General features: G+C 39.9%; 1 protein-coding gene across 3 annotated transcripts in view; it reads right to left on the bottom strand.

The window, feature by feature from the left end:
• LOC131425397 (RING finger protein 17) overlaps positions 1-22,041 on the bottom strand; it is a 546,443-nt gene that overhangs the window by 213,203 nt on the left and 311,199 nt on the right. The window contains exon 1 of one of the 3 annotated variants that reach the window (XM_058587270.1): positions 7,138-7,218. The exons of the other annotated variants lie outside the window; for them this stretch is intronic. The gene's annotated coding sequence lies outside the window, so the exon portion shown is untranslated. Of the gene's footprint in view, positions 1-7,137; positions 7,219-22,041 lie in introns of those variants that run through there. 3 annotated transcript variants of the gene reach the window in all.

Raw genomic sequence — 22,041 nt, 5'->3', positions numbered from 1 at the left:
GCTTTCGTTTGTTTACTTGTTTGTGCGGTTGAAATTCTGCGTTTTCAAAATGTCGCGTATTGAAAAGGAATTGAAAATTAAGGATCTGGACACATGGCTAAGTGAGAAGGGTATTACTATGCGAAAAGTGGCGAAGCGGTTAGGAATTCATCATGCCAGTATTAAAACCATCATTAATAAGTTCAAGAAACACTATTCTTTGGATGACCTACCAGGATGAGGCAGAAAACGCGGTTCTCCCACCCCGAAACTTGACCAGAAAGTGGTATCTCTAATCATGAAGAACAAATCAATGTCAATACGTGATTTGGCAAAAAAAACGAAAACAGTGTCGGAATGATCCAGTGTATCAAGAGGCGAGATCACCTGAAGACCTACAAAAAGCAGAAAATCTCAAAACAAAGTGTAGAACAGAAGAAGCGAGCAGCAACAAGGGCCCGGAAATTGTATTCGCGTCTTTTGCAGTGTCCGGATGCATGCCTTTTGATGGACGATGAGACTTATGACTCAAAAACCCTTCCAGGTCCACAATACTTAACTGTCGTCGTTATGGAGGATGTGAGCGATGCGGACAGGTCGATTTAAGTGGAGATATTCGGTCGAAAGGTACTGGTATGGCAAGCAATATATTCCCGTGGTTTGAAGTCAACCATTTTTTACACTACCGGAACTATAAATGCAGAAATCTATCGATCTGAGTGTCTCCAGAAGTGATTGCTGCATTTATATAAGAAGCATAGTACACCTCCACTGTTTTGGCCGGATTTAGCGTCGGCTCACTATGCCAAAATCACTCTCAATTGGCTTGCGGAAAAGAGTATAAATTTCGTTGAGAAAAATATCAAACCACCAATTTACCCTCAGCTTCGACCCATCGAACGTTACTGGGCAATCGTGAAGAGGGTCTTCAAGAAGACTGGTAAGGCAGCTGGAAACATGCAGGAATTCAAAAAAACTTGGGCTCAAGCGTCCAAAAAATGCGATGGAACACTTGTCCGGAACTTGATGAAGAGCGTTCAATCAAAAGTTCGAAAATTTATGAAGGAATAACTTAAATTTTATCCGGTTTTCATTATGCTCAAGTTTAACCTCGTACACTAAAGGATCAATTTTTAGTTTGAATAAAATATTGTCTTTTATCATAATTTGAAAAAAAAAATTGTGGATAGCTTATTTTCTATATTCTTCTTATTTTTTAAATATCATATTAGGTATTTCGTTATTTATTATTAAATCTACTTAAGAACATTATTTGCACATCATTTTTATTAAAATTTTGTTATTGGATGAACTAATGGACGCAGTAGGAATCAGAACTAATCCTCAAAAGGGTAAATTATTAAATTGAAACTTCAATTGTCTTTATGAAATGGTAAAGAAGTTTCATGTAAGAAAGGTCACGACAAGCAAGAATGTCTCGAATTGGGACATTGGATAGTCTACCTTGGGTACGCAAGGAATTTAATAGTTTTTTTTTTTTTTTTCAAAGGGTGTGGTTTGATGATTTATTTTCTGCGCTGCTTTTGGTGGAGTCATTGACGTTGTTTTTTTTTTTTTTTATAATAAAATTTTTATTGGGCTCATTTGCGTTAGCTTAACGTGGCCGATTGTCTTGTTGTTAGGTGGAAAAAAGTGGAAGCCGTATTATGGGGCGACCTGCTCCCCTAGAGTTAGTAAAGGAGTGTCAGGAGGGTGGGACCTATACTGTATTGATTTTGAACATATTTTGATATTACAAATCATTCATTAATAGCTTGCATCTTTTAAACACACTTTGCATTTCCGGGTTCTCGACGTTCTCCAGATTGTAACGAGGAAGAGACTATACTAAACTCGGATGCTTTGTTGGTGTACTTTGATGTTGGTGTGTCATTTATGGATGGTTTCCAGCAATTCAGCTTGACCAGTGTTTAGTTCGTTTGGGGTAGGACCACTGTAGAAGAAAGAAAGAGAAAGAGAGGGAACTAGATTTGCACGTTTATAGCTTTGAGGAAGTTATAGAGGTAGGTCATGTAAAGGAGATCTCTGGTTGCCAAAACGTCACGGACTGGAACATAAGGTGGTCTACCTTGGGCCCGAAGGGAATCAATTAGCTGGAGTCTGACGTCGCAATACTCGGAGCACACCCAAACAACATGCTCGATGTCATGATAACCGTCTCCGCAAACGCAAAGATTACTCTCACTAAGGCCAACACGATGAAGATGCGCTTTGAGCAAAGAGTGGTTGGACATAAGTCTTGACATTGTGCGAATAAAGTCCCGGTTCACATCCAACCCTCGGAACCAAGCTTTCGTCGATACCTGCGGTATAATGGAATGTAACCACCGTCCTAGATATCCATCATTCCAGGAGGTTTGCCAGCTGACGAGTGCCTCTTGACGAGAACGACTGAAAAATTCATTGAAGCAGATTGGTCTTTCATAGGTTTCACCTTGTAATGCGCCCACCTTGGCCAGTGAGTCCGCCATCTCATTACCCCTTACGGAACAATGTGATGGGACCCAAACCAAGGTAATCCGGTATGATTTTTCAGATAAAGCACTCAGTTGTTCCCGTATTTTCCCCAGGAAATACGGCGAGTACTTTCCAGGCTTCACTGAGCGAAGAGCCTCGATAGAGCTGAGACTGTCCGATACAATGAAGTAGTGGTCTGTGGGCAAAGTTTCAATGATCTCAAGGGTATACTGAATTGCAGCTAGTTCTGCGACGTAAACTGAAGCCGGATCACTGAGTTTATAGGAGGCGGTGAAATTTTCATTAAAAATACCGAAGCCAGTGGACCCGTCGAGATGTGATCCGTCAGTGTAAAACATTTTATTACAGTCGACTTCTCTAAATTTGTCATTAAAAATATTTGGGATCACTTGAGGGCATACGTGATCCGGGATTCCATAAATATCTTCTTTCATGGATGTGTCGAAAAACACCGTAGAATTAGAAGTATCATAGAAACGAACACTGTGAGGATTGTAGGAAGAAGAATTATTGTTACGTGACATGAAATCAAAGTACAATGTCATAAATCGGGTCTGAGAATTAAGCTCGACTAGCCGTTCAAAGTTATCGATAACCAACGGGTTTAAGACGCTACATCGAATGAGTTGTCGATATGAGAGATCCCACAAACGGTTTTTCAACGGGAGAATTCCCGCCAGTACCTCGAGACTCCCCGTATGAGTCGACTGCATACAACCCAAGGCTATACGCAAGCAACGATACTGGACTCTCTCCAGCTTGATAAAGTGTATTTTCGCGGCTGAACGGAAACAGAAACATCCATACTCCATCACTGACAATATCGTTGTTTGGTACAGCCTTATAAGATCTGTTGGGTGAGCTCCCCACCAAGTCCCGGTCACTGTACGTAGAAAGTTGATTCTTTTTTGGCATTTTCGTTTCAGATACCTAATGTGACATCCCCAGGTACCTTTGGAATCGAACCAGACTCCGAGGTATTTGAATGTGAAGGCCTGAGCTATGGTTTGACCCATTAGTTGAAGCTGTAGTTGTGCAGGTTCACGCTTCCTGGAAAATACTACCAACTCAGTTTTCTCCGTGGAGAATTCGATACCCAGCTTTAGAGCCCATGTAGACAAAGTGTCTAAGGTAGTTTGTAATGGTCCTTGCAGGTCGGTAGACTTGGATCCTATAATAGACACCACGCCATCATCTGCAAGTTGCCTTAACGTGCAAGAATTTTCAAGACATTCATCGATGTCATTGACGTAAAAGTTATAAAGAAGGGGGCTGAGGCATGAGCCCTGGGGAAGGCCCATGTAACTAATTCGTGAGGTCGTCAAGTCTTCATGTGTAAAAAACATGTGCTTTTCCGATAATAAGTTGTGCAAAAAATTGTTGAAAAGTGGGGAAAGACCATGCTTGTGCAGCTTCTCCGAGAGAATTTTTATGGAAACTGAATCAAAAGCCCCCTTTATGTCCAAGAATACTGATGCCATTTGCTTCTTGTGAGCGAATGCCATTTGAATTTCTGTAGAAAGCAGCGCAAGGCAATCGTTCGTTCCTTTGCCTTTACGGAAGCCAAATTGTGTATCTGAAAGCAAGCCACTTGTTTCCATCCATTCATCGAGACGAAACAGAATCATTTTTTCCAGCAGTTTCCGAATACAGGAAAGCATTGCAATCGGCCGATACGAGTTGTGGTTGGAGGCTGGTTTGTCCGGTTTCTGAATAGCGATAACCCTCACTTGTCTCCAGTCTTGAGGAACAAAGTTCTGTTCGACGAACTTGTTGAACAAGTTCAACAGACGTTTTTTCGCGATATTGGGAAGATTTTTAAGCAAATTGAATTTAATTTTATCACGCCCGGGGGCATTGTTGTTGCACGATAAGAGGGCAAGAGAGAACTCCGTCATCGTAAAGGGGGTATCGTTTTCAGTGTATAGAGAGGACGCGACGCGATAGGTATTCGATTCCCGAACAAAATCCGGGCAAACTTTCTTGGCGAAGTCAAATATCCAGCGATTTGAATATTCTACGGATTCGTTATTAGTGGTTGCATTTCTCATACGACGGGCTGTATTCCACAGAGTGGTCATCGATGTTTCCCTAGATAGGCCATTGACGAACCGACGCCAGTAACCTTTTTTTTTGCTTTAATCAGATTTTTCATGGTCTTTTCTAATGATGCATATTTTTCGTAGTCTTCGCGCTTGCCACTGTTCCCGAATTTTTTATACGCGGATGATTTTGTTTTATATATTTCCGAGCACTCTTTATCCCACCATGGGGTTGAAGGTCGCGTAGTGATTGTAGTTTTGGGTACTCGTTTGGTCTGGGCTTGAATCGCGGCGTTGAGGATCAAGTCAGCTAGGGATTTGTATTCTTCTTCAAGCGAATCTGGTTGTTTCGTTTCAAGAGCTTGGGATACCGCGATCGAGTAGGAATTCCAGTCGATGTTTTTCGTGAGATCATATGTCATATCGACTGATGTCGGTGTTTGTGCACCAGTGGATATTGAAACCAAAATCGGCAAGTGATCACTACCGTGGGGATCAGGGATTACCTTCCACTTGCAATCTAGCTGTAGTGATGTCGAGCAAAGGGATAAGTCCAGCGCACTAGAGCGGGCTGGCGGTCTTGGATTGCGTGTCATTTCACCCGTATTTAAAATTGTCATATTGAAGTTGTCGCACAGATCATAAATTAACGAAGAACGGTTATCATCATATAGGCAGCCCCACCCCGTACCATGCGAGTTAAAGTCTCCTAAAACTAACCGCGGAGTGGGAAGAAGCTCCATGATGTCTGCAAGTCGTCGATGCCCTATCGAGACTCTGGGAGGTATGTAGATAGAAGCTATACAAAGATCTTTGCCTCTAATTCTGATTTGGCAAGCAACAACTTCAATGCCCGGGATCAAGGGGAGGTTAATTCGATAAAATGAATAGCACTTTTTGATCCCTAAAAGAACCCCTCCATAGGAGTCTCCTCGATCCAGGCGTATAATGTTGAAATTGTGGAAGTCAAAGTTTATATTTGAAGTGAGCCATGTTTCACACAATGAAAATACGTCGCAGTTACGCGAATTTATCAAAAATTTGAAAGAATCTAATTTTGGGATGATACTTCTGCAATTCCACTGGAGTATAGTGATCATATTCTCGATTTCTGTAGGTATTTCAGCCATCGATAGATACGATCGCTGTAAGGAGGGGCCATTGTTCAGTCAACTGTTTTAAAAATGTTCTTACTGTTGGTAATAAAGCCGTTAGAATACTTTTAAGAGGATCAGTTATATTGAATGCTGTTAATATCCAGTCCACGATATCAGAGAGTTTCAGTAATCCAACGTTTGTCGGGTTTTCTGGTTGTGTTTTGGGATCACTTGGGTTTTTTAGTGTCCCTGGAAGTGCTGGAAATTCCTGGTTGTAATTCGATTTTCGAAATCCAGGAGGTATTGGCTTCGGCTCTGTGACATTGTTGTTTTGGTTCCGTTTTAATATTTTAGTTTCTAGTATTTTAAGACCTTTGCGAGGAAGCTTAGGAGAGGACATAATTGGTCGTTTCCTGTTTGTTCCTAGCTGAACAGAAGAAGGTCCTTCGTCGGGGTCATTTAAAACATCAGCGTCAGTCGACAAAAAAGCGAATGGGTTGTCAGAGATATGTGGAGTAGCTCGTTTGAGGATTTCCGCGTAAGATCGTTTGGAGTGCTCCTTCACGGTTCGCTTGAGCTTTTCCTCGCGTTGTTTATATTTAGAGCACTCAAAAAGAGCATGCGGATTCTCACCACAGTAAATACACTTTTCGATTGACTTCCTGCAGGAGTCATCTCTGTGTCCCTCACCACATTTACCACATCGTGGTTTGTTACAACAGACTTGAGCCGTATGTCCCATCTGTTTGCAGTTTGAGCAGTGCATTACTTTCGGTACATACAACCGAACAGGTAGACGAACCCCTCCCACTACAACGTAATTCGGAAGTGCAGAACCGGCGAAGGTCACACGAAAAGAGTTTGATGGATGATACTTTCCATCTTGTGTCGATTTAGAGTGCAATTGCTTGCACTCCAATATCTTCACTGGTTGAAGGTCGGGATTTTTGAAGCGGCCAATCCCATCCTTCATCAGATCTTCGACAGTTAAACTTTCTTCGTGGACCACACCGTCGATCTCCACCATCCGAGAAGGTACGTAGACGCGATATTCCCTCGTGAAAATCTCATTGGTAGCAATGTCGTTTGCTTGTTTTAGATCAGTCACGACAACGCGCAGTTTGTTCGGAGATACTTTGTCTATGTGTTTTACTGCCGAGTAGTGTTTAGTCAGATCTCGAGAAATATTGAGGACTCTGAGGGATTTAGCTATGGGCCGGAAGTAAACTACCCACGGGCCATCCGATCCGTCATCCTGATAGACCTTCTGACGGATTGGTGGTTTTCCCAGAGGGGGAGCGGGGATATCCATTTCAGATGTATCACTATCAGGATATTCATCCAAACGTTCCTCATCTCTAGGTTTATCATCATCTTCCCCGAGGTTCCCCTCATCGGAAGACATATTTTCTGTGCAGGAGAAACAAAGTCTCCCACACTATCAAGGAAAATAGAAAAAATAGATAGGATAGTGAGAAGTAGGAAAAAAGTTGAAATATAAAATGAAAAAACTACTTCACCGGTATGGTTTGTTGAGCTGATGGGTGAGTTGGTCCTTTGCTTGGATTATTTCTCTCGCGTGACCTTGATGATCCAGTCACTCACTGCTGGTGCCGATGCTATTGAAGCGACAGGTAGAAATGGTCGCAAGCAAGTGTGTATACCACTGTCTGCTGCCGGTGTTTATCACTCGATCAACCACTGGATCTAAGAGAACAAAAAAATGTTTCCTCCAGCCCTTGCTAGGGAAACACCTTCGCACTCGAGGTTTTGTAATCGATACCGTCCCGATACGGAGCGAAAAAACAACAAGTGTATCGCGGACGACTGCTCGGATACGAATGAATTTAATAGTTGAGATCTGACAACTCCACGCATGTCCAAACGACATGATCAATATCGCGATAACCTTCGCCACAAGCACAATGATTAGTTTCGGAAAGTCCAATTCGAAGAAGGTGTGCATCTAACGTGTAGTGATTGGACATGAATCTGGACATCACACGAATGAAATCCCTACTCACATCCAGTCCCCTGAACCATGCCTTTGTCGATATTTTAAGAATAATTGAGTGCATCCACCGTCCCAGATCCTCTCTATCCCAAGGAGCTTGCCAGCTGGCAAGTGTTCTTTGGCGAGTCGCGCAAAGAAAATGAAAATATAGTTAATCTGTTGATTAGAATATAAATAATTAAATGAGATGTGCGTCATTTTAATTATTTCAGTTAAATATTTGTTATACACTACGAAACTGTCTGCTGTTCATAATAGTTTTTGTGCTCAATTTTGAAATGAATTTTTATTTGGACGAAATATTCAAGCAAAGTTTTTGAAAAGTGTTTGAATGAATACTCGATGATAATTGGCAAATGCAAACACACAACAGCTTTACTCTAGCATGTATCATTTCTTTGCTGAAACCAAGACGTATCGACCGACAAACAAATACGTCCTACCAGTGAAAACAGCATCAATGTCAAGTTTGTTCATCAATCTCTTCGAATGAAGACAAATATTAAGTCAATAAGTCAAAGTTCAACAAGTGGCCAACCAAACAACTTGACTCAGAAATACCAATCCGGTGCGGTAGGTCAGCTTCCGCACGCCAACTGATGCAATCGGTGCCTTTCGTTGGTAAATTCCCTAATGACTTTGGACTAACTTCCTTTCCCTATCCTCTCCCTTCACACACTCCGTTTTTCGCCTTATCTGGTCACAGTATATTTATAGACCAATGGCAATCTTACATGCCGTGCACCGGGCACAACTGTTTCCAATGCAGTACGTTTTGCACCCGAGTCGTCCCAGCAACCCAAAGCTGCCCAAGTGCTGGATGGAGTGACTTAGCAAGTAGTGCAATGATGGTAAGATAGATTTTACGGAACCTGCTCTGGACCCACCATTTCTATCGCCTCCTTCGGTCGGAGGAGAAGGAGGAAGAGGAGGAGGAGTAAGCTATTTTAATAAATCTTTTCATCAGCTCGTTCTCCCGAGATTTATCACTTGAAGATTTGAAAAGTGAGAAATGGGAGAAGTTCTTCTTGCAATCAGTAGAATTAGTAAGATTTCCTTCTCCGTAGCAAGAAGGTAGCAAAACATATGAGTGAATCAGTGGTGGATGCGTGTATGAGTGTTGGCTTGAACGAGAAGCTGGACCCGTTATCAGTTCATCGTTTTCACTTTCCGGGTTGGGTTGCAAATGGACTTTTGGCCACAATCCGGCTTTCGACCTACATCGTAAGGAAACTTGATGCCAATAATGTTAATCTTAATGATTTACAGGTTTCGAAGGAGTGCCGCCGACGGAATATGACTGGAATATGTATGTTAGCGAAATTTTTGGTAATTCGTAATATGAAGCCTAAGAGTTTCGATGCCTTCGAAATCACGTAGTCAATGTGATTCTTAAAATTAAGTTTATCATCAAGAATAACTCCTAAATCTTTCACGAACGATTCACGCTTAAGAACATTTTGCGAAAGATTGTAGTCATACCTTATTACTGAGTGCCTGCGGGAAAATGATATGACGGAGCATTTAAAGGCGTTTAATACCATCTTGTTGGAGTGACACCAATCAACGAATGTATTCAATTATGTTAAAACCCGACCGCAATGGGTTGTGGATGTGTAACATTAATTTCCTTCTTTCGGCTTCCATCTGTTACAATTTTATTGAATCTCAATAAATTCAATTCTGTATATTTGTATGCAAGTTGTTGATCTAATAAAACAATATTCAAAAGTATGTAACAGACTGTATCTGGATTGAATCCGATGATGTTTGCAATGTCGTCAAGTTCACCAACCGCGAGTGAGTTTTTGTCAAATCTCATTGAATTGTACACAACTTTGACCAGGACAGTTCAGAAGTCAGTTTCCTCAACGGAGCCGGACGATAGGAGTGCTATAAGAAAATAAACTGTTTATTCCAATATTAAGTGGATCGAACTTTAAACAAAATCACAGTATGCCATTTTCTCTATATTATTAATTAAAACCAAAACTATGAATCTATCATATGACCTTATAAAAAGAAAAGTTGGTTCCAAAGATAAGAATTATTCATAAAGGTTATAACATGTTTTAACGATAGTAATATAAAGTTAAAACCGCACTGTTCACACTAAGAAAAATGATTGTACCTATCTGCGTTGCCAGGTCATTTTTCCAAAAATATGTAGTCGGCGCAAAAATCTATCTGTATCATATCGGTATCAATATCTCTTCTACATAAGTAGTAGAAAAGGTGAGCCAAAAAAAAGGTCCCACGAAAACATTTTCTTATGTCTATTCAAGCTAAAAACCAAAATCGGTACTTATCTGTGTGATCCGTGAATTATCGGTATTTTGGGAGAACATATCTGTATTGTGATATAGAGGTCAAAAATCTGTATAAATACCGAGAAATCGGTATACCTGGCAACGTTGGTACCAGTTTTCAGTTTTGTTTTATTATGATTTCATGGGTACTTTGATGGAAAACTGCTGTTGTTGAGCAGCTTGTCAATTGACATAGCCGAAAAGTAAAGCAAAATGCTAGCAGGGTTGTGCTTTACTGACAATTATATCATGTTATTTCGGGAAAACATGTTTTAATGTGACGTTTATGAATATGAAATAACGCAAAAGTAAAACATGTTATTTCGCTTAAAACATGAAATCGGAGTTATAACATGTTTTAACTCATAGTGTGAACATAGTATTATTTATACCGTTTTCGTTTATTGATCAGAGCAGCCCGAAAGCTGACCCAGAGTCGCCCAAACAACGTTTGATATGTTTGTTTTAGCAACCTGAGGCCGCTCTAGATCTGACTCCAATCGGCGTAGTTTCGCTCTGAAAATTTTCTCGGGTCGCACCACGCATCCAGCCGAGTTTGTTTATTTTATCTTTTTTTCATGAGTTGTTGTTTAGGGCGCGTACCACGTGTTCGTTTTACTCGGAGTCAGAGTAGCCCGCGTCTAGGTTCAAAAACGAAAACGGTATTAGAAAAATGATTTTTGCGATCGCTTTAACAAAAAAACGTGATTAATCCACCTAGCAGTGAGATGATACCTTTTTTTATCAATACGCATGTGTTTTTGCATGGATATTCTTAGGTGTTTTAGTTCTCATGACATTATTTTAATTATCGTCGTTTTAAACGGCAAATTGAGATTTTAATCACTCATTACCCTGTAATGCCGAAACTGCAAAACATATCGAATTTCAATCTTAGCGTGCGACAATCGATTGAACATTCCATGAGATGTCGAAGTAAGTTCCACTTTAGAGTTTTTCGTCATTATTTATGGTACTTTCAGAGCCGGTATTCAGGAATTAGCATAGCCCAAAATGATTCGAATGGCCATAAATTATTACGCCAAAATATTTACATGAAATTTATAAACTCATCATCTGTAATTCCAGAATCGGATAAAATTCACCAATTTTGTTGGGACCTTAAGTCCTGTAATATTTGTTTTGAAGTTCGATTTGGTCTTTTTTGAGAAAATGATTGAGCTTTGAGAATCGATTCTAAAATCGGTGTAGCCGGAATTCTAAAATCGGTGTAGCCGAAATCAGTTAAATTCACCTGAGCAGTGTGTAGACATCTTTGAGAAATTGTAGTGCGAATTAAAATTTGGGGGTACATTCCGAATCCAAAAACGAATACCGCTCAAACTGAAATAAATTTATTTGGTAATCGACTATCCAAATCTGCAAACCCGATAAACCTGATTAATTTATGTGAAATGGACATTTTTATACTAATCACCCTGTATCTCCTAAACCAGAAGTCGGATCTGACTAAAAAGTAAGAGGTTTTATAGAATTTTAAGACCTCTCATTTGAATCATAGATGATTCTTAGATTTCATTTGAATCTTAAATCGGTTCAGCCATCTACGAGAAAAATTAATTGCATTATTTTAATTTCGTTTCACATATCATCCTGTGGTTCCGCAATCAGAAGTCGGATCCAAACGTAATTCATAAACCTTGTTTGGGAGCATACGACTTTTCATATGAATCTGAGTTTGTAGAAAACGGTTTAACCATCTCCGAGAAAATTGAGTGAAATTGAGTGAGTCTTTTTGGTACTTAGAAACAATTATATGTAACAGTATAAAAAATCGTGTTTCATGTTGCTCCCAAGCATTGCTTTTTCATACAGCGCTCAAAATTCCTTCTACTGGAATAAAGCTTACACAAAAATATCGATATCTCCGTTAAAAATGGACGGATTTTAACAATCTATGGCTTGTTGGATAGGTATTACCGAGCGAAATCTAAGTCTGGAAACATATTCTGTTTTCAAGGTCAAATGTGACAGATACTGTCAAAAAACTGAAAATTTTGACATAAAACTTCGTATAACTCAAAAAGTAAACATCCGATCTCAAAACCATTCAATAGCGTTCTGGGTGACGGGGAGACCTTTCATTTGCGACTAGTTTGATCAAAATCGGTCCAGCCATCTCTGAGATCTCGACCTCTTAGTTGACAACACACATACAGACACACACACATACACACACACACACACACACACACACACACACACAGAGAGACATTTGCTCAGTTCGTCGAGCTGAATCGATTGGTATATGACATTCGGCCCTCCGGGCCTCGGAAAATTTTTCGAAAGTTTGAGCGAATTCTATACCTATTTTTTATATATATAAAAACGAAATTAATCCACCTAGCAGTGAGATGATACCTTTTTTATCAATCCGCATGTGTTTTTTGCATGGATATTTTCAGGTGTTTTTTAGTTCTCATGACATTTTTTTAGTTATCGTCGTTTTAAAAGGCAAATTGAGATTTTAATCACTCATAACCCTGTAATGTCGAAGCTGCAAATCGGATCAAATTTGAATCCTAACGTGTGACATTCGATTGAACATTCCATGAGATGTCGAAGTAAGTTCCACTTTAGAGTTTTTCGTCATTATTTATGGTACTTTCAGAGCCGGTATTCAGAAATTCAGGTAATTCCAGAATCGGATAAAATTCACCAATTTTATATGGGACCTTGAGTCCTTCAATCAGAATTTTTGTTTTTGAAGTTAGATTTGGCCTTTTTGAGAAAATGATTGAGCTTTGAGAAACGATTCGATACTGAAACCGGAATTCTAAAATCGGTGTAGCCGAAATCAGTTAAATTCACCTGAGCAGTGTGTAGACATCTTTGAGAAATTGTAGTGCGAATTAAAATTTGGGAGTACATTCCGAACCCAAAAACGAATACCGCTCAAACTGAAATAAATTTATTTGGTAATCGACTATCCAAATCTGCAAACGATAAACCTGATTAATTTATGTGAAATGGACATTTTTATACTAATTACCCTGCATTTTCTAAACCAGAAGTCGGATCTGACTAAAAAGTAAAGGGTTTTATAGGATTTTAAGACCTCTCATTTGAATCATAGATGATTCTTAGATTTCATTTGAATCTTAGATCGGTTCAGCCATCTACGAGAAAAATTAATTGCATTATTTTAATTTCGTTTCACATATCATCCTGTGGTTCCGCAATCAGAAGTCGGATCCAAACGTAATTCAGGAACCTTGTTTGGGAGTATACGACTTTTCATATGAATCTGAGTTTGTAGAAAACGGTTTAACCATCTTCGAGAAAATTGAGTGAAATTATTTGTCACACACGCATTTGCTGATCTCGACGAACTGAGTCGTATGGTATATGGAAGTCATGTTCTTCCAGCATTTATTGCTGTAAATAGTTTAAATCAATATAATTATGGAATTACTTCCAACTCGATAATGCTGGTATCATCTGGTTCACATCTGCCATATTCGAAAGATTATGTTGCCAAAAATGAACCGTGCTAAAATTGGTCCGAGGCAAATTGTCATAAAATAGGATGCTGTACACAGTCTTTTTGGTACTTAGAAACAATTATATGTAACGGTATAAAAAATCGTGTTTCATGTTGCTCCCAAGCATTGCTTTTTCATACAGCGCTAAAAATTCCTTCTACTGGAATAAGGCTTACACAAAAATATCGATATCTCCGTTAAAAATGGACGGATTTTAACAATCTATGGCTTGTTGGATAGGTATTACCGAGCGAAATCTAAGTCTGGAAACATATTCTGTTTTCAAGGTCAAATGTGACAGATAACGTAAAAAAACTGAAAATTTTGACATAAAACTTCGTATAACTCAAAAAGTAAACATCCAATCCCAAAACCATTCAATAGCGTTCTGGGTGACGGGGAGACCTTTCATTTGCGACTAGTTTGATCAAAATCGGTTCAGCCATCTCTGAGATCTCGACCTCTTAGTTGACAACACACATACAGACACACACACATACTCACACACACACACACACACACACACACACACACACACACACACACACACACACACACACACAGACATTTGCTCAGTTCGTCGAGCTGAATCGATTGGTATATGACATTCGGCCCTCCGGGCCTCGGAAAAATTTTCGAAAGTTTGAGTGAATTCTATACCTATTTTTTATATATATAAAAAAAAGGTAAAAAAGGTAAAACGGCCTTTATAAAAATTAACATTATGAAGCATAACGAAGGACAGTTTTGACAACGTTTTTGAAACCAATTTAACAATATTTCATGAACCTGCTGTGTGTCACAAAAAGATAATATGTATTTTCAATGTATTGTTACTGTCCAAGGTATTAATAAATTATGTTAATTCGGTATAGGTTGGGTGCAATCCATCAAAATGCTCTACGCATGGATGATTCTTGATTGACTCGGCGTGAGCATGAAAAACAAAAACGAAAACATCATTGAATAAACATGAACAATTAAATTGTCACCATCGAACACGGCGATTTTAATCGAGTTATGTCCTTCTGGAATGTCGCATCAACTTTACCAGTAGCTGAAAGCAATCATTGTCCAACCACCGTAACGAGCACAACTACCTTGGAGCTCTAGTAGCTGTCATTTGCGTGCTCGATCGAAAACCAAATTGCAGTTTCATTTTTTCAGCTGAAAAAAAAATTGGCAAAACCTTGGACAGAGGTACTTATGTATGCACGATCCGCGAGAACCCGAGGTGTATTTGTGTGACATGTTAATCATATTAGAACTGAACAGGCGTTAGTGAAATTACTACACTACACACCAAAGGTGGAGCCTTTGTCGTAAATGTCGAGGTCTAGGTGGGTGCCATTTTTTTCTCCTATGCGCTTGGTTGGTCCTCAGGAAATTACTGGCCATATGTAGGAATAATTACGTGGTAGCTGATCAAAGTTAGTAATTATGGCACCGTGGTTATATATGAATAGATTTCGATTTCATGTGAACCTAGCTGGTTGCGATGGACCACACACAGTCAAGACCGCAAAGGACAGCCGACAAGGCTAGTAATTAGGTTATTGCTGGTCGACGCATTTCGGAGGTAAATTAGACCGTATACGGTGTAGGTGCTATTACTGTGGGTGCTTTGTTTCGACCAGTGAGACCTTACCACCGACTGGACGTGATTGCAATTTCTAACCTAAGTAACCAGTAACACATCGAAGAACTACATCTCCCAAGTGACGTCGTCGATGGATGATGTAATAAATCCATCGACTCTACTGTCGAACGAACTGTGAAACGGTCGGGGCTATCTTTTCACTTCTTGCCGAAGCAAGATGCATTCTCATATTTCAATTAAATTTCAATTAGGTTGGATTTTTTTTTCATTCAACTCGCAACTGGTCGCTTCATTTTTCATCACAATCGACAGCTCGTCATAGTGAAACAGAAGCCCGAGTGCTATACACCTCGTTGGACATTGAAACCAGTGTTGCCGAAATTTTGTCTGCTACTTGAGTGCAATTCTAAAAATGGAATTGAGTGAACCTTCGACTCAATATTGGTATACAAAATCTGTTTTAATCCACCTATTGTTTTTTTATGTCTTACTCATATAACTCATACCATTCGACGAACTGAGCAAATGTCTGTGTGTGTGTGTGTGTGTGTGTGTGTGTATGTAACAAAAATATGCACTCTCTTTTCTCAGAGATGGCTGAACCGATTTTCACAAACAAAGATTCAAATGAAAGGTCTCATAATCCCATAGCCTGCTATTGAATTTCATTCCGATCCGACTTCCGGTTCCGGAGATATAGGATGATATGTACCAAAAAAACGAAAAAATATGCACTCACTTTTTTCAGAGATGGCTGAACCGATTTTCACAAACTAAGATTCAAATAAAAGGTATTATGTTCCCATAGTTTGCTATTGAATTTCATTTGAATGTGGCTTCCGGTTCCGGAGTTATATGGTAATATGTGAAAATTTGAGAAAAAGTTTACACTCAATTATCTGTGGAACAACTCAACCGATTTTCGCAAACTAAGATTCAAATGAAAGGTCTTGAAAATTTGTAGAACATTTTATCTGGATCCGGAACTAAAGCGTGATAAGTGGAAAATCACCAATTTTATTAGTATTTTTCCACGAATGATGGTTAAAAACAGGTACAAATTCCATAAAACTGTCTGATAAATTCTTCTAATTTGCAGGCATGAAAACATAATTCGGCACTACTGCTCCCCTCTTTTCCTGTTCCGAGAGCACCGAAAGTGGAGAAGAAAAACTCCTAAAACTAAATTCACTTCGATTTCTCTGCGATGCTTGAATCGATTTTCACAAATCTTGGTTTGAATTAAAGTTCATACTGTCTTTAAAGCTACAGAAGAAAACACAAAACGAACAAAGCGTGCTTTGTTCTATTTCGTACACGTTGTGTAGTGATGTTAATAATCTTACTACATGTTTTATGCTGCTGATTCACGCTGTTTAGCTTGACTTACATATGCAGAAGTAACAGAAACGCAGGTTCGTTTCGTTTGTTAGATTTCGTTTAATTGGTGTAATCGAAATAGAGCATGAGATAGTAAGTATAGGTTTAACTACGCTCAAAACTGTTCCAATTTGTAGGTCATATTTGTTGGTAGCAAGCGAACCAACTTCGGCTATTCCGTTTATCTGAATCCGATTTCGGAAGAATTGGATTGGTGATACGCTTGGTTTTAGAAAAGTAACGAAATGTGTGACACAAACGCTGAAGCATGCTTTTGTTAACTACTCGATTCAATCTGAATAAATTGATGTCAAAAAAAAGTCTAAATCAGTATCAGAAATTATCTTAATAAAAAGGCAAAACATATTTTAATGAGACTGTTTCGATGAAAGAGAAAGGAATAATGACACAAATTCTAGAACCTTTGGTGATTGTTAGAAGTCACAACTAAAATTTTTTTGCGAAAAAAGACACCATTTTGTAGCTGTAAAACCTTCTCAAAGAAAAAAATAGAAAGCGTTAGGACTGGGTATTTTATAAGCAGAAAAAGTGAAAGTACAAAATTTAAAAAAAATTAAAGACTGTCCCAGAAAGTGTGGACACAACCAAAAACCACTGCCATTTCGCAATGGTTCAAAATCTGTCAATTTTTATGGCTGCGTCCTGTTGTTTACACTCTTCTCTAACCACTTGTGCAGTTGTTTATTCGTTTTCATTAGTTTGTTTCGAAATGCGTGGACTTTCAGCAACAACGTCGAAAAATCGTGTACAAATAGTGCACAGAACGCGGACTGTCACTGAGAAAGATAGCAATAATAGCAGGAAAAAAGAGCGGTGCGAAATGCAATCAGGAAGTTCGGTGAGGATAACACCTTTGAGGATAAACCGAAAACGGGTCGAAAAAAGGTCCTGCTAACCCTCAGTTGGATAAACGTATACTGAAGGCGTTCGAGCAAAAGAAGGAGGTTTCAGTTCGGGATGTGGTCAAAAAAGTGGGCACTTCGAAGTCAAATGTTCTTTGTGCTAAAGAACGTTTGAATCTTCGAACCTATAAGAAGCAGAAACAACCAAAACGTAGTCCGAAACAAGAAGCATCGATCAGGCCGAGGGTTCGAAAGCTGTACAATACGATTCTTGCTGGAAATTTGAACTGCATAATCATGGACGATGAAACCTACGTGAAACTCGATTACAAATCCTTGCCGGGACCACAATATTATACGGTGCGAGAAGGGCAAGTTTTAAACCAGTCCGAGACATCGATTGAAGTCGAAAAATTATGTAAGAATGTTATGGTCTGGCAAGCAATTTGTAGCTGCGGTAAGATTTCGAAACCCTTCATCACCACTGCTTCAATGAACAGCGAAATATACATCAAGGAATGTTTACAAAAACGACTTCTACCCATGATTCGAAGCCACAAGGATCCTGTTATCTTCTGGCCAGATCTTGCTTCTAACCACTACTCGAAAACAACGGTAGAATGGTATACTACCAAAAATGTCACTTTCGTCCTAAAAGACATGAATCCACCAAATTGCCCACAACTTCGACCAATTGAGGAATTTTGGGTATTAACGAAGGCACATCTTAGGAAACATGTCTCGGCAGCCGAAACCTTTCAACAGTTCGAACAAGATTGGAAAAAAGTGTCAAAACTTGTCGCCAAGAAGTCTGTACGGAATTTAATGAGGAACGTTCGCAAGAAGGTGCGCCAGCTAGTCTACAATGGCTAAGTAGCAAATGTTGAGAATAATATTCTGTTGTTGTAGTCTAATATTATCAGTATATCGAATAAAATTTGAATATCTAACACTTGTGAATTATTTACAGCGAAATCAAAGTGCGTCCATAATTTCTGGGACAGTCTTTACTTAGATATTTTTAAGCGACGATGAGCACGGACTATAAAATCGCGTTTTCGAGAGAAACATCTCATAAAATACATACCCTGAAGCAACTTTGTTGTCTTCGGCTTCGTATCCATATCCTTATCTGTCTTTCTCAGAAACTTGGCACCGAGCCTTTGTCTCTTCGCAGTATGAGATAAGAGATGATAACTGATAAATACAGAATCAAAAAAAGATTTTTCAAAAGTGTTAGACCCTACCCACCATTTGATCGAAAAGTCTGTAGTAAATGATAACATTATACGAATCATAGGATAAGTAAATATTATGAGTTAGATAAGTCTACAAAAGTTAAATTCGGTTGAGAGAATATCATTGTACTCTCCCAATCGAATTTAACTTTTGTACACTTACCTAACTATTATAATTATTGAGAATATTGTTGTTTCCCCGGTGAACGACAAAAAGGTTAAAGCCGGGGTAAAATAAATTATATGTTGTACTGATAGAAATTATGGACTGAGCAGAGCAGGTAGGGAAAGTTTGCAAAAAAAATCCTTTTCCAAATAGGTCTAGCAACACTGATTAAAGGGTAATTTCATACGCCACAGTATAAGTACTTTGAAGCTACACTAGCAATGAAGTACCGAGCTCGGGAGGGAAAAAACGGCACAAACAAATTGGATTAATTCTTTGCAACTGCCCGTTTAAGAATACTTGACGACCTGTTAAGTGTTGGTTTATTGTATAATAGGTACGTGTTTTTTTAACGAACACTTGCCTCATTCTAGCATCGCTTTTGCTTCTATCCGATCTTCGAAGGTCCGTCGTCGTCCGTCGGTGTTTCAGACGTTGCACAAATTGGACACAGTGGTTGATAACTTGCACAACTGCGGATAGTTGCAAGTTTTGCATATGGCATTTTGATCCGCGGAGCAGAAAGTAAAGATATGTTGGTAACTGACGTAGAGGATAATTGTTCATTGAGTTGGTAAAAGTTTTACGAAATTGTATTCTCCAGGTACCGGTCATCCACCCAGCCCGTGATCAAAAATATTATCGGCCTCCTGAGGATACGGTCAAGTTCAAACACGCATTACGAGCCCGAGGTAATGGTTTGAGCGAGTTCCAACACACCCAGCACGATCGATATCTGGTCGGTTTCTTTGAGCCGCTAGTCTTCTGGCAACCGCCATCCAATCGTCGGTCAGAGGTGCGTTTAAATAACTGCAGCGAGTAGAAACTGGGCGCAATTTTTAGTTCATTCGAAAGTAAAACCGCCTAAGCGTGTTTCACTTCAGCGGTTTTGGTTGTGCCGGGATCAGATACGCGGAAGATGGCGAAGTTCAAGGACTGCGGGTGACTGCGATCGCTTTGGATTAATTTCGTATATAAACGTGCTCATTGATGGTACTGTCACAATGTACTGTAATTGTTATTCACAAACATACTAACTGAATTGGAACGGATTACAACGTACTTAAAAAACGCAGTATTATAAAAACTAGTGACAGCGTAAGAAGGTGCGAATACTTTGAAACTATTCAGTGAGCTCTTCTGGTTGGAAAAATTTGCTGAATATTTTTCAAACAAATCTTATAAGTTGCGTTCAAAAACTTTAAAGCAGAGCTCACGAAGATTTTTCAAAGAGAACTAAGACGATTTTAACAAGAATGGTTTCATATAGAATCATAGATTTCTATTAAATTCCGACTTCTGGTTCCGGAAAAAACAGAATAATGCATAGTTATTTAGGGGTTAACCAATTTTTGAGCATAGGCCACATGACCGTTTTTGTATACTCTATGTTACCCGATGTTATCAATCAGTGAATCTAAAACGAAGAACCACTGAAGAAATATTCATCTATTTTACAGAGTATGTTGGTTGATGAGAGCACAATGATCCATGTAAAAATTGCGGTGGCTCTCGATGTCAGGTTCAGAAAGTATAAAACACACACTCTGGCGTGTAATAATTGATCCAGGTTTCAACCTACAACAAAAGTTCAACTGAACCTTGAACTCATCAGCATAGCCAAACATGCTTCTGAAGTGTGCTCGCGTTCGTCTTTTAGTCCTGAGCAAGCATCTGTGGCATCCAGCGGATATCTTTTTTATCTGTAGAATCTTACTCAAACTATGGTGCGCTCAGTACTACTACCTTTCAAACGTATCAAAGATTAACGAAATTGTTTCAGGCATCTTGGATAAAATTTTGCGTACTAAAAACACCGATTTTTAGGTTACGGCATCTAAAAAATCTCCCGAACTTGGAATGTTCACCAAAACCCTTCTGAACTTGATCAATGACCTCATAATAGCTTTTAAACAAGGATGGCTTTTATCGTATCAAAGAACGCTCGCTAGCAACTCTTCACACGATTCAATCAGTGCCATCAAAGAGATACGGATACATCGCAAAAACAAAAACCCGGCATGGCTAGATAGAATCATTTTATTATTACCGGTTGGTAAACGACTGGACAATGCGCAATTCAGGCCCCAATGTGGTTCTTAGCCTCTTGTCCAGTAACTCCTATCCCTACCTCCCCGCGGTGCCGGCTGGGGTACGAGCAACCATTGGAAAGATCGGCTAACCAACCCCGGTGGGACCTTGGTCGTATGCTGACAGGGAAGGGGGGGGGGGGGGCTTTCCTTCTCTTTACAGAGAGCGAGCCTACCCGAGCGTCTGTTCCCCATGTTGGGGCGGCTCGTAACAGCGTCTGTTCTTCATGTTAGGAGCGGCTGATTACCGTCCTTGTGTCAGTGTGGGACTTTAAACAGTGCTGACACGGTGGCCCTCCGGCGAGACAGGAGGTTGGTGCAGGCCTAACAAGCCGCCCGGAAAACATATGTTACGTACGATCAAGAAGGAAATACGACTCGGAATAATCGGCAAAGACCTACGCAACGAACAAAGGACTACGATTGGAAGCTTGGCACATGGAACTGCAAATCGCTTGGCTTCCCAGGATACGACCGAATGCTGCACGATGAGCTTCAAATCCGCGGCTTTGATGTTGTAGCACTGCAGGAACTTTGTTGGACGGGACAGAAGGTGTGGAAAAGTGGGCATCGAGCGGCTACCTTCTACCAGAGCTGTGGCACAACCAACGTTCTAGGAACGGGATTTGTAGTGTTGGGCAAAATGCACCAGCGCGTGATTGGGTGGCAGCCAATCAGTGATAGAATGTGCGTATTGAAGATCAAGGGCCGGTGATCGTCTTTCTTGTTTCTTGTTCAATATTGCCCTGGAAGGTGTGATTCGAAGAGCGAGGATCGACACTAGTGGCACGATCTTCCGAAAGTCCGTACAATGTTTTGGCTTCGCTGACGATATTGATATTGAGAAGATGACGGAAACCTACATCGGACTGAAAGCTGACGCTAGGCGTATCGGACTGGCCATAAATGCGTCAAAAACAAAATACATGAGAGGAAGAGGCTCTAGAGAAGAAACACTACGCCTCCCACCACGAATATTGATAGACGGTGACGATATCGAGGTGGTTGACGAGTTCGTGTGTTTGGGCTCACTGGTGACCGCCGATAATGACACCAGCATAGAAATTCATTGACGTATTTTGGCAGGGAATCGTGCGTACTTTAGACTCAGGAAAATCCTTCGATCGAGAAAAGTACGCCACCGCACGAAATTGACCATCTAAAAAACGCTCATTAGACCGGTTGTTCTCTAAGGCCACGAGATCTGGACTATGCTGGCAGAGGACCAACGCGCCCTCAGTGTTTTCGAAAGAAAGGT

The sequence above is a fragment of the Malaya genurostris genome, chromosome 1 (genome assembly GCF_030247185.1).
Source record: "Malaya genurostris strain Urasoe2022 chromosome 1, Malgen_1.1, whole genome shotgun sequence".
Taxonomy (NCBI): Eukaryota; Metazoa; Arthropoda; class Insecta; order Diptera; family Culicidae; genus Malaya; species Malaya genurostris.
Note: the sequence above shows the minus strand (reverse complement) of the source record. Positions and strands in the feature narration are given on the sequence as shown.